The sequence below is a fragment of the Arvicanthis niloticus genome, chromosome 15, assembly GCF_011762505.2.
Source record: "Arvicanthis niloticus isolate mArvNil1 chromosome 15, mArvNil1.pat.X, whole genome shotgun sequence".
NCBI classification, from domain to species: Eukaryota; Metazoa; Chordata; class Mammalia; order Rodentia; family Muridae; genus Arvicanthis; species Arvicanthis niloticus.
In genome coordinates, this window is record NC_047672.1 from 60519747 (window position 1) to 60533165 (window position 13419).

The 13419-nt window shown below is 39.0% G+C and overlaps 1 protein-coding gene across 1 annotated transcript in view; it reads right to left on the reverse strand.

Annotated features, from left to right (window-relative positions):
• Positions 1–13419, reverse strand: part of Znf804b (zinc finger protein 804B) — a 486333-nt gene that overhangs the window by 88367 nt on the left and 384547 nt on the right. The window lies entirely within an intron of this gene.

Genomic DNA, 13419 nt, shown 5'->3' on the forward strand with positions numbered 1-13419 from the left:
GAAACACAAAAATCGCTTAAAGAATTGCAAGAAAACACAACCAAACAGGTGAAAGAATTAAACAAAACCATCCAGGATCTAAAAATGGAAGTAGAAACAATAAAGAAATCACAAAGGGAGACTACCCTGGAGATAGAAAACCTAGGAAAAAAATCAGGAGTCATAGACACAAGTATTACCAACAGAATACAAGAGATAGAAGAGAGAATCACATGTGCAAAAGATACCATGGAAAACATTGACACAACTGTCAAAGAAAATGCAAAATGCAAATAGCTACTAACCCAAAACATCCAGGAAATCCAGGACACAATGAGAAGGCCAAATCTAAGGATAATGGGTATAGATGAGTGTGGAGACTCCCAACTTAAAGGACCAGTAAATATCTTCAACAAAATTATAGAGGAAAACTTTCCTAACCTACAGAAAGAGATGTCCATAAACATACAAGAGGCCTAAAGAACTCCAAATAGCCTAGACCAGAAAAGAAATACCTCCCACCACATAATAATCAAATCATCAAATGTACAAAACAAAGAAAAAGTAGTAAAAGCAGTAAGGGAAAAAGGTAAAGTAACATATAAAGGCCAACCTATAAGAATTATACCAGACTTCTCACCAGAGACTATAAAAGCCAGAAAAACCTGGACTGATATCATATAGACCCTAAGAGAAACCAAGATATTCCATGACAAAACCAAATTTACACAATACCTTACCACTAACCCAGCACTTCAAAGGATAATTGGCAAAAAACTCCAACATAAGGAGGGATGCTATAACCTAGAAAAACAAAGAAAGTAATCTTCCAACAACCCCAAAAGAAGATAACTACACAAACATATTCCACCTCCAATAACAAAAATAACAGGAAGCAACATTCATTTTTCCTTAATATTTCTTAATATCAATAGACTCAACTCTCCAATAAAAAGACATAGACTATCAGACTGGATACATAAACATGACCCAGCATTTTGCTGCATAAAGGAAATGCACCTCTGTGAAAAAGACAGACACTACTTCAGAGTAAAAAGATGAAAAACAATCTTCCAAGCAAATGGTCCCAAGAAACAAGCTGGAGTAGCGATTCTAATATCAAATAAAATTGTTTTTCAACCAAAAGTAATCAAAAAAGATAAGGAAGGACACTTCATATTCATCAAAGGAAAAATGTACCAAGATGAACTCTCAATTCTGAACATATATGCCCCAAATGCAAGAGCACCCACATACATAAAAGAAACTTTACTAAAGCTTGAAGCATACATTTCACCTAACAGAATAATAGTGGGAGATTTCAACACCCCTCTCTCAGCAAAGGGCAGATCATGGAAATAAAAACTAAACCAAGACATAATGAAACTAACAGAAGTTTTGAACCAATTGGACTTAACTGATATTTATAGAACATTTTATCCTAAAACAAAAGAATATACTTTTTTCTCAGCACCTCAGGTACCTTCTCTAAAACAGACCATAGAATTGGTCACAAAACAGGCTTCAACAGATACAAAAAGATTGAAATAATTCCTTATACCCTATCAGACTACCATGGACTAGGGCTGGTCTTTAGTGATGACAAAAACAATGGAAAGCCCAAATACACTTGGAAACTGAACAACACTCTACTCAATGATGACTTGGTCAAGGAAGAAACAAAGAAAGAAATTAAAGACTTTTTAAAATTTAATGAAAATGGAGACACATCATACCAAAACATGTGGGACTCCATGAAAGCAGTGCTAAAAGGAAAACTCATAGCTCTAAGTGCCTACAAAAAGAAACTGGAAAGAGCATACACTAACAACTTGACAGCACACCTAAAAGCTTTAGAACAAAAAGAAGCTAATATACCCAAGAGGAATAGATGGCAGGAAATAATCAAACTCAGAGCTGAAATCAACCAAGTAGAAACAGAAAGAACTATGCAAAATATCAACAAAACCAGGAGCTGGTTCTTTGAGAAAATCAACAAGAGAGATAAACCCTTAACCAGACTAAACAAAGGGCACAGAGACAGTATTCAAATTAATAAAATCAGAACTAAAAAGGGAGACATAACAATAGGAACTGAGGAAATTAAAAAAATCGTCAGGTCCTACTACAAAGGCCTATACTCAACAAAATTGGAAAATCTGGATGAAATGGACAATTTCCTAGACAGATACCAAGTATCAAAATTAAATCAGGAGCAGATAAACCATCTAAACAGTCCCATAACCCCTAAAGAAATAGAAGCAGTCATTAAAAGTCTCCCCACCAAAAAAAGTCCGGGACCAGATGGTTTTAGTGCAGAATTCTATCAGACCTTCCAGGAAGACCTAATACCCATTGTCTTCAAACTATTCCACAGAATAGAAACAAAAGGAACAATACCCAATTTGTTCTATGAAGCTACAATTACACTCATACCTAAACCCCACAAAGACTCAACAAAGAAAGAGAACTATAGACCAATCTCTCTTATAAATATTGATGCAAAAATACTCAATAAAATTCTCCCAAACCGAATCCAAAAACACATCAAAACAATCATCCATCATGATCAAGTAGGTTTTATCACAGGAATGCAGGGATGGTTCAGTATTCGGAAATCCATCAATGTAATCCACTACATCAATAAACTCAAAGAAAAAAACCACAAGATCATCTCACTAGATGCTGAGAAAGCATTTGACAAAATTCAACGCCCCTTCATGTTAAAATTCTTGGAAAGATCAGGAATTCAAGGCCCATACCTAAACATAGTAAAAGCAATATACAGCAAGTCAGTAGCCAACATCAAGCTAAATGGAGAGAAACTTGAAGCAATCACACTGAGATCAGGGACTAGACCAGGCTGCCCACTCTCACCTTACCTATTCAATATAGTACTGGAAGTCCTAGCTAGAGCAATTAGACAACAAAAGGAAGTCAAAGGGATACAAATAGGAAAAGAAGAAGTCAAAATTTCACTATTTGCAGAAGATATGATAGTATATTAAGTGACCCTAAAACTTCCACCAGAGAACTCCTAAACCTGATAAACAACTTCAGCAAAGTCACTGGATATAAAATCAACTCAAACAAATCAGTATCCTTCCTCTACTCAAAGGATAAACATGCTGAAAAAATAATTTAGGGAAATGACACCCTTCACAATAGTCACAAATAAAATAAACTATCTTGGAGTGAATCTAACAAAGCAAGTGAAAGATCTGTATGACAAGAACTTCAAGTCTCTTAAGAAAGAAATTGAAGATCTCAGAAAATTGAAAGATCCCATGCTCCTGGATTGGCAGGATTAACTTAGTAAAAATGGCCATCTTGCCAAAAGGAATTTACAGGTTCAGTGCAATCCCCATCAAAATTCTAAATCAATTCTTCATAGAGATAGAAAAAGCAATTTGCAAAATTCATTTGGAATAACAAAAAAAAAAAACAAAAAAAACAAACAAACAAAAAAAAAAAACCAGGATAGCAAGAAGCATTCTCAACAATAAAAGAACTTCTGGGGGAATCACCCTCCCTGACCTCAAACTGTACTACAGAGCAGTAGTGATAAAAACTGCATGGTATAGGTACAGAGACAGACAATCTGTACCAATACCATCAATGGAAGATCAATGGAATAGAATTGAAGATCCAGAAATGAACCCACACACCTATGATCACTTGATCTTTGACAAAAGAACTAAAACCATCCAGTGGTAAAAGGACAGCATTTTCAACAAATGGTGCTGGCTCAACTGGAGGTCAGCATGTAGATGAATGCAAATCAATCCATTCTTATCTCCTTGTACAAAGCTCAAATCCAAGTGGATAAAGGACCTTCACATAAAACCAGATACACTGAAACTAATAAAAGAGAAGGTGGAGAAGACCCTCGAATACCTAGGTACAGGGGAAAAGTTCCTGAACAGAACACCAATGGCTTATGCTCTAAGATCAAGAATTGACAAATGGGACCTCATAAAATTGCAAAGCTTCTGTAAGGCAAAGAACACTGTCAATAAGACAAAACAGCAACCAACAGATTGGGAAAAGATCATTACCAATCCTAGATCTGATAAAGGGCTAATATCCAATATATATAAAGAACTCAAGAAATTAGACTCCAGATAACCAAATAACCCTTTTAAAAATGGGGTACAGAACTAAACAAAGAATTCTCAACTGAAGAAACTCGAATGGCCGAGAAGCACCTTAAGAAAAGCTCAACATCTTTAGTCATCTGGAAAATGCAAATCAAAACAACCCTGAGATACCACCTCACACCCGTCAGAATGGCTAAGATCAAAAACTCAGGTCATAGTAAATGCTGGCGAGGATGCACAGAAAGAGGAACACTACTCCATTGTTGGTGGGATTGCAAGCTTGTACAACCACTCTGGAAATCAGTATGGAGGTTCCTCAGAAAATTAGACATGAAGATCTAGCTATACCATTCCTGGGCATATACCCAGATGAGGCTCCAACATATAACAATGACATATACTCCACTATGTTCATAGCAGCCTTATTTATAATAGCCAGAAGCTGGAAAGAACCCAGATGTCCCTCAACAGAGGAATGGATAGAAAAAAAATGTGGTACATTTACACAATGGAGCATTACTCAGCTATTAAAAATAATGAATTCAAGAAATTTTTAGGTAAATGGATGGAAGTAGAAATTATCACCCTGAGTGATTTAACCCAATCACAAAAGAACACACATGGTATTTACTCACTTATAAGTGGATACTAGCCCAAAAGTTTGAAACAACAAAGATTCAACTAACAGACCACATGAAGTTCATGAAGAAGTGTTGGGAGCCGAGTTTTAGCAGAAAGCGGCCAGATTATCTTTGCAGCCATCTGGAACCATATACCCTGATAAGAGATTTGGTTTTCAATAGCCTACAACAGCTGAAGCACACTCTGATATCCCACATATTTTGTGTTACTGTTTACTACCCCCAGCTGCAAGGTGCACGCGGTAGTCACGCCTGCAAGGCATGCAATTCACGTGCTGTCCACGTGCTATCCAGGCCATATATGCCTGTAAGGCGCACGTGGTATCCAAGCCTGCAAGGCTCACGGTGCACGTGCTATCCACGCTATAGATGCCTGTAAGGCTTACGTCATAGCAACACCTGCAAGGCATATGGTATCCACGCGCCTACAAGGCATGTGGCAAAAGCATATAAATACCTCAGAATTCCTGTTACGCGCACCTCTTCTGTGTCCCCTTCGCCCGCCAATAAGGACACGGAGGCAGTAATCGGGTATCACTACAGACGAGGCTTTACTTCTTGTAACAGTAAAAGCGGAAAAGACAGAAGAAACCGGAAGAGGCTCCCTTAAATACACCCTAGAGTGACATATTCACTTCTGAATGGCTGCTGGCTCACCACCCAATATTACGCCTCGGGATAGGCCAGTGACCTGGTGCTCTTTCTGCCTGGCAGCTGCGCAGAATGAATGTTTACTGCTGGGGAAACATGCGGCCAGCGCCATCTTGGAAATGCAAATGTGTAGCCACTGAAACAGCAGTTCACTACATCTCTCCCTGTTTAAATTATTAATATAAAACAGCCTTTTGCCGATTAAATGTAGTACCAAATAAGATTAGAACTCAAACCCGATCAAGCAAACTCCATCTTGGGGGAATAAGCGATCAAGAGCTTATAGCCTGAAGATTTTTCCTTACCCTTCCAGGTGCAATGGAGACCAGTCCTCTGGGTGCACGGGCTAAGGAAATATAAATAGAATTGACACCCATCCCTGTGCAATGGAGTATATATAGCTCCCAGGGGTGCGAGGACTGTCAACCTATTATTAGGTACCACAATTATTTAGGCAAGAGCTGACTGGACTAGACCTCTCATCTATCCCAGTGCAATGAGCTGAGCTCCTGGGGTGCATAGACTGAGAGGGTCTCTGTCATAGGCTATTTTCTAGCCTAGATAGTCAAATTTCAGGGAGGGATGCTTGCTCCAAGGCTGCGAGTGCTTAGGCTTTAAGCTACCTTGTCACTTATTTTGCTGGGCTCTGAGCTTACAAACCAACCATCTATGAATACTAATTCACATCATAGGGCTGTACCAATCAAGCCTATTCCCGCTCTTTAGAAAGAAAGAAAGAAAGAAAGAAAAGGGCAGAAGACATTTAAGAAGTAAAATCTCCACAGGAAACAGGCTCTATCCACACTCCATCAAGGCTGGAAATCCGGATTTGCAATGGCTGTTGTACCTGGTCCAACTTCCCATTCCACTTTTCAAATCCCACATCGATATACTCAGCCAAAAATGGCAGGAGAGTCAGAGCCGAAATCTTGTAATCCAGCTTCCTTCTTTCTGATCCTCCGATGGCTCCCGCTCCTGCAGCCGTGTCTGCACCACGTGGGGGCCAGCGACTCCAGGCCGCATTCCGCTGTCGCTCCGCCATTTTGGCTGCAGCAGCCGCGTGGGGACCCAAATTAAATTATTTCCACCTGTGAAATAAACACAAACAGCTTCCCACCCCGGGCCACAGCAGGCCCTTAGCCAATCTTGTATCCTCTTGTTCTTACGAGGGACAATGGCTGCATGGCACCCAGCCATGACCTCCTCAAAGATCATCTTTTCCATCACTGGCATTGCTTGCTCTGAGCCCGCAGGACACTCCCTGTGTGCCCGCAGCTGGAAGGCAGCTTCCCAGGGCAGACTGCCTCCCTCCTCTGTCTGCCTTTTGCTGCACGCTCCCTTGCTCTGCCGGGCTGCAAGCAGCCACACGTAGCAGAGCGCAGACGCCTCTGCAACCTGTCTGACCCAGGCCCTGTCGCAGTGTCTCTGTTCCCACAGCCCGAGCCGAGAAGCACGGCAGGGGACCCTCGAGCCCGAGCGAGCCGCTGGCTCTGGCCGAGGTCGGTGGGGCTGGGCTGAGTGACTTAAGATCTTTCTTAGTCTTATCTCAGAACGGCTATCCTTTGCACATGCGGCTACTTCCTCCTCTATGCTCTCCTCCTCGGAGCTGCCCAGTTCTATGGAGTCAGGCTCCTTAATGAAGTACAGGGGGGTCCTTTTGACCTCCGTTCTCTCTCCACCATCCGGTGGAGGGTCCTCAAGCTTAATGGACTCTGCAGTAGCCCTTGTTCCTTTTGAGTACTCTATCTCTCCAGGCTCTTTGGCCTGACCTCCAGGCTCCTTGGCCTGACCTCCAGGCTCCTTGGCCTGATGCCGGCTAACACTAACACACTCTGGTTCTGATAGCCTGGAGCGGACCTCTCTTGAAACCTCTTGACTTGCCCTAATAGCTGAAAGCAACGCAAACAGGAGGCTAGCTATTGCTGCGGTGGCAATGGGTGAATATCCACCCGCAACGAAGGTTTCTACCCCAAGCATACCTTCCAAAGGTGACCCCATATCCTGTAGTTTGTTAACCCGCCCCAAAACTTGGGGGGTCTTCCGCGGCACCTTGAAATTCCCGGGTTTCGGCACCAGTTGTTACGCGCACCTCTTCTGTGTCCCCTTCGCCCGCGAATAAGGACACGGAGGCAGTAATCGGGTATCACTACAGACGAGGCTTTACTTCTTGTAACAGTAAAAGTGGAAAAGACGGAAGAAACCAGAAGAGGCTCCCTTAAATACACCCTAGAGTGACATATTCACTTCTGAATGGCTGCTCGCTCACCACCCAATATTACGCCTCGGGATAGGCCAGTGACCTGGTGCTCTTTCTGCCTGGCAGCTGCTCAGAATGAATGTTTACTGCTGGGGAAACATGCGGCCAGCACCATCTTGGAAATGCAAATGTGTAGCCACTGAAACAGCGGCTCACTACATCTCCCTTCAATAAAAAGACTTGAGACTAGAGACTTGGTATGAGACTGATCACACCTGTCTTGTATCCATTCTTTGTGTCTCTTCCCCTGAAGCCCCAGTCTCTCTCTTGACCAGAGCACTTAGCCCCAAAGCGTTGAGGCAGAGTACGGGTCACAACAAAGAAAAAAGACCAAGTGTGGATGCCTCAGTCCTACTTAGACGGAGTAATAAAAACATTCAAGGGAGCAAATATGGAAAAAAAAAGTGTGGGACAGAAACTGAAGGAGGAGTCATCTGGAGACCATTCCACCTGGGTCTCCATTCCAGGTACAGTCACCAAAGGTAGACACTGATGTGGATGGCAGTAGCCTGATATAGCTGTCTCCTTAGAGTTCTGCCAAAGCCTGACACATTCAGAGGACAATGCTCACAGTTAACCACTGATCTGATCAAGGGTTTCCTAATGGAGAAGTTGGAGAGAAGACTGAAGGAGCAGAAAGGGTTTGTGGCCCCATGAAGAGAACAACAATACCAACCAACCAGAGCTCCCCAAGGTCTAAACCATCAGCCCAGCCCGGGAGCACATAGGGAGGGACCCATGACTCCATCTGTACATGAAGGGGAGGATGCCTTGTCTGGCATAGGTGGGAGAGGAGATTCTTGGTCCCATGAAGGATGAATACCGAGTGGATAAGGAAGAATTCGAGGGTGAGGAGGTGGGAGTGGTGGGTAGGTGGGGGGCATGTCCTCATAGAAGCATGAGGAGGGGGTATGGGATTGAGGTTCTTGGGTGGTGGGGGGAAGGGGGATTAGGGGATACAATCTGAAATGTAAATATAATATCCAATAAAGAAAAGGAAAGAATATTTTACCCAGAGTTTGTAGAGAAAGAAAGAATATCAAGTGATATTTTAGAAAGGAATCATTTTGAGTTTGCCTCTAAACCTAACACTAAACAAGTCCACTTGAGGGAACATAAACCCTGTGTAAAGTCAAGGAGATTATGCAGATTAAGCCCCACATGTAGAGAGTCTGAGTCCCTTTTGAATACAGGAGGTGTTCTAGCTCAAGTATGTTTGCTTTTAATTTAGAAGAACAATTGTGTCTCTAGGGCAAAAAAAGAATTCTCAATATGAAGATGTGTGATAATGTTCCATATAAAACATTTGCAGCTAATAGTCTTCAAAACACTGAGTGTGATCTAAAAATGGTCTCATGAGGAATTGATTGCGATTGACATGTTCACTGTATTTATAATCACAGTGTTGCTTTAGCCAAGGGACTGTCATTTATATACACACAGAAATTGCTTTTAGAATGATGCTCAGTATTTGGAAAGAATTAGAAGATGTCTGGGGTTGTGGAGGAAACAACTGAATTGTTTCCTCAAAACATGAGCTATAAATACAAAGAGGTTGTCAAAGCTAGAGCCTCATTATAGTTCCTCACGGGAGAGAGTTAAAAGCCTCAGATGTGTTGATGATGAGCTAAATTGTCTCTATAAATAAGGCTCAAATAGCTCAATTCTTTATCAAATTATAGTGAAGCTATTATTAAGTCTTCAACAGGAAGTTTTGTTTTACTTTTTAAAGATATATATTTACTTACTTCTGCAGAATTAAAATGTTCTTGTGAGTAACTAAAGATGTGGCTCAGCAGTTAATACACTTGCTGTTTTTGCAGAGGATTGAATTCAGTTCCTGTCATCTACATATTAGCTCAAAGCCATCTGTGACTCCAGTCTCAAGGCATCTGATGCTATCTCCTGGCCTTTGCAGAAATCAGGCATTAACATGGTATATATATATATATATATATATATATATATATATATATATATATATATATATATATATATGTTTGTGTGTGTGTATACATACACGCACACAAACACAATTATATACACATTCACACACAAATAAATGAATTAATAAATAATTTAAAGAATGTTCATTAATAATATTATTATAATAAAATCATCAGAAACACTATATTGCTATTTAGATATAGAAAGTATTTAACATACAGAGATATCTTACACTGGAGGATAATGAGTGAAAGAAAGATAAAGAGAGAATTTAAAGCTTGTTTTATTTCTAGTTCTGATTTGTTCTACTGCTGAGTAATGAATGAATTCTAACTTTGGATTTACGTCTCAAAAAGGAAAGATCACGTTACTGGAAATCCAACAGCAGAGGCAAGAAATTTCATCTGAACCCAAATGTTGGCAGCCGCTCCTATTCCTCAGGCCAAAAGCTATTCTTAGTCAGATCCTACCATCGTCATAATCACTATGCCTGTCAAGAACAGTTCTTAATGAAGCGAGAACCAAATGGTTGTATTTAGCTTTGAAATTTAGAGATCGTTTTTGCATATTTTATTTTAATGAGTGCTTCATTTTCAGAACATAAAGTTTCCTTTCATTTAAATAAAAAGATTTTTAAATTTGGTTTCATCTAAAACTTAAGCAATTTTCAAAATATTTTGGACCAAAATAAATCTTTAAAAGGAAATAGTTCCACATGATCCGAGAAGCAGACTATTAAAACCTACTGAATACTTAATTATTATTTAATTTAATTATTTAATTATGGTGTATACAGAAGTGGGCAGCAGAAACAAAAAATCTGAATTGATTTTCAGCAAAACGAATCTGGAAATTTCTGTGCTTAATTAGCTTTCCATGCTCAGCTCCTTTAAAGTTCTGATAGAAACTGCCAATCTCAGTGAAACACACAGCAATATGAATTGTAGCCATTAAGTGGAAAAATATCTTAGACAGTGGGAAGAGTATGAGCCAAGATGTGCAGGTGGAAAACCATAAGGTGTCTTTTAGAAAACTGCAGGGCTATGCTGGAGTTTCAGGAGTTTTGGGGGTAGATGCAAAAGCCAAATTGGGTGGTTTGAATGGTGGTCTGAATAAGCCTATTCTCTTTTAAATGTCAATCACCAATCACCAGGGAGCACCCAGGGAATGAGCCATCCTGTGAATGAGGTAAACTAATCTGGCCTTAAGTGGATAAACTGAATTTGAATAGGGAAAATGCTGGGAATAGAGAGTTCAGTTAGAGGCTTGTAAATAATGACAGGTCAGAATGGGAAAACCTGAGGGTGCAAGATTGGGAAACAAGTACAAGATGTTGAAAAATTACACAGATGTCATTGTTTCAAAGATAAAGAAATTTCCAAGAGGATGGCCATGGCTTTGGTAGTATGTTACCAGTTTGTACTTTCTGCACCCAGCTTCATATCTGTCCTGTTGCCTTGATATAGACTTCCTGTCATTCAGCGTGTACTGGTTTTGGTTACATGGCTAACTTTTATTCATTTTTTTTTTTCAAAAAGTGGATGATTTGTCCTCCTTGCTTTATAAAATCGGTTTTGTGTTTTTAATTTTGGATTCTCTCAGCACGTAACTTAATGCAATTCTTAATGCATAATGATGTTCTTTGGCTTGTCTCTCCAGTTATGCTGTGTGTCCTCTGAAGCTAAGAACTAAATCCATTCTTTTACACATCTATCATAGTAGTATACACTAGAAACTCAATAACTGTTTGGATGAAAGTGAATGATGTGGAAAGTTACACACAAGTCTAAGAATAAAAGGAAGTAAGTGTATAGATGTGATGAAAAGATTGAGAACAGGCTGTTTGAGAGAAAACATTTGCTATATAAACACATGTGAAGAAAAGGATAGAAAAGAAATTGATTCCTAATTCTGAGCTGCAATGCTGATGCACTTCTCACCAGAAAACTAATTATCTCCTATTTCTTCATTGTAACTATGTCTGCTGTCAACAATGTCTCCTCAGTTTCAAACCATATGCATATACATGCCTGTGTAAAACAGAGCTGAAAATCAAATACCCATTCTATAAGGTTTTCCCTTATCTTTTCCTGAATTCCCAGCATATTTTTAGTAATATGTAGCTTGAAGACTGCCTGAATAAAGTCACATTTAGGGCATATGTTTACAAGAAGATTTGTCCTAAGCAATACATTTTGTTCCACTGAAGAAGAAAAGATGAGATATCTCTTTGCATAGCCACTTTATAACTTTAAATGGAGCAATTGATGTGAACTACTGATTATCACTGCTGTGGAGCTCACATGTATCAAACTGACAGTACCTGAGTCCATCTAGAACAAATGTTTTATAAAGACAAGTGGCAGACATCATCTGTGTCTCCGTGGAAGGATTCAGTATTCCCCCTGACATCATCCTTCAAAATAAAGTAGAAAGCTGAATTTGACCAGATCGCTAACTAGAGCAACCAGTTTTATGAGGGCACAGATGACTAAAAAGCCTGTGAAAATGCAACACTAGCAAAAACTATTCACAAAAACTCACATGAGGAAAACTCTAAAGAGTTATCTGTCATTAAAAGAGAGGCAAAAGACCTGTAGATTAACAATTTAAAGAAAAAATTTAACACGTAATATTATGTGTAATGTAGATACACTGTCTCAAACTGTCAAAATTTACAAATTTTGATGCAATTGGCGAAGCAAGATAACTCAGTATTATTTTTAAAATGATAATGTTACATTTTTAAAAACTCATGACTCATGCTGAGATGTTTTGAGATGACATTATGTGCTATTTGGAATTTCCTTCAAATGGATATGTGTATAACAATATAGTGCAAGTGTAGTGTGGTAATATAAATAAAACAAGAATAATGCAAGAAGAAATTCAGTGGGCAGATAGTTAACAGTGTTATGTTTGAACTTTTTACAATTTCAACTACAAGATCCAGTGACCTAACTCAGAGCTATCAAGGTAGAATAGTAAGTGAGATTCTACTAATTATTATAAACAATAGATTCTAAGGTGCTTATTATACATATGAGGGCTGGTCATTACAACCCCCCCCCAATTGATCTTGCCTATGTCAAACAAATACAATTAAATATACATATTCTGTGAATTAGGATAGAAGTTGTTCCATGAATAGCAGCCATGTAAGTAGTATTCATCCCTATAATGATAGAAAATATTTCACCTCATTTGATTTGAATAAATATTTATATAGAGTATACAAAATTTGCCCAGAGATTGTAAGATATAAGCTCCATTTGACACCATAACTCTTAGTAATAATCATTGGAATTTTATTTCTTGGTCACAGGAATATAGCAATCATACTTCCATACATAGAACAACATATGTGACCTTTAGAGAAATTGAACTGAAATGTGCATACTTGTCTTTATCTATTGACTTTATATGTTTGACTTTTAAAAATTTTTGTTTGAAATGTCTCATTTATTTGATAATAATTTTATTTTATTGAGTTTTCAGGCATAGTATTTACAAGTACACCTTGTAATGTTTGCAGGGGTAAAAACAAAACAAACATCAGAAGAATGTATTAATTCTATATGTGTAGTAGTCAGGGATTTTGGTTTTTCCAGTAACTACCTCGGTTACTTTTAACACAGCTTTTACTGGTTGCAGAATGTGTGTGTGTGTGTGTGTGTGTGTGTGTGTGTGTGTGTGTGTATGAATTACACAAATCACTACTCTTAAAAAATCTCTATGTCTACCTCCAACTTTATGGTGCTTCTAAGAAAAAAAAATTAGTTTCCCTAACATTTGAACAATAAACAACCTTTCACAAAAAAACAAACATAAAATGATCTCACCT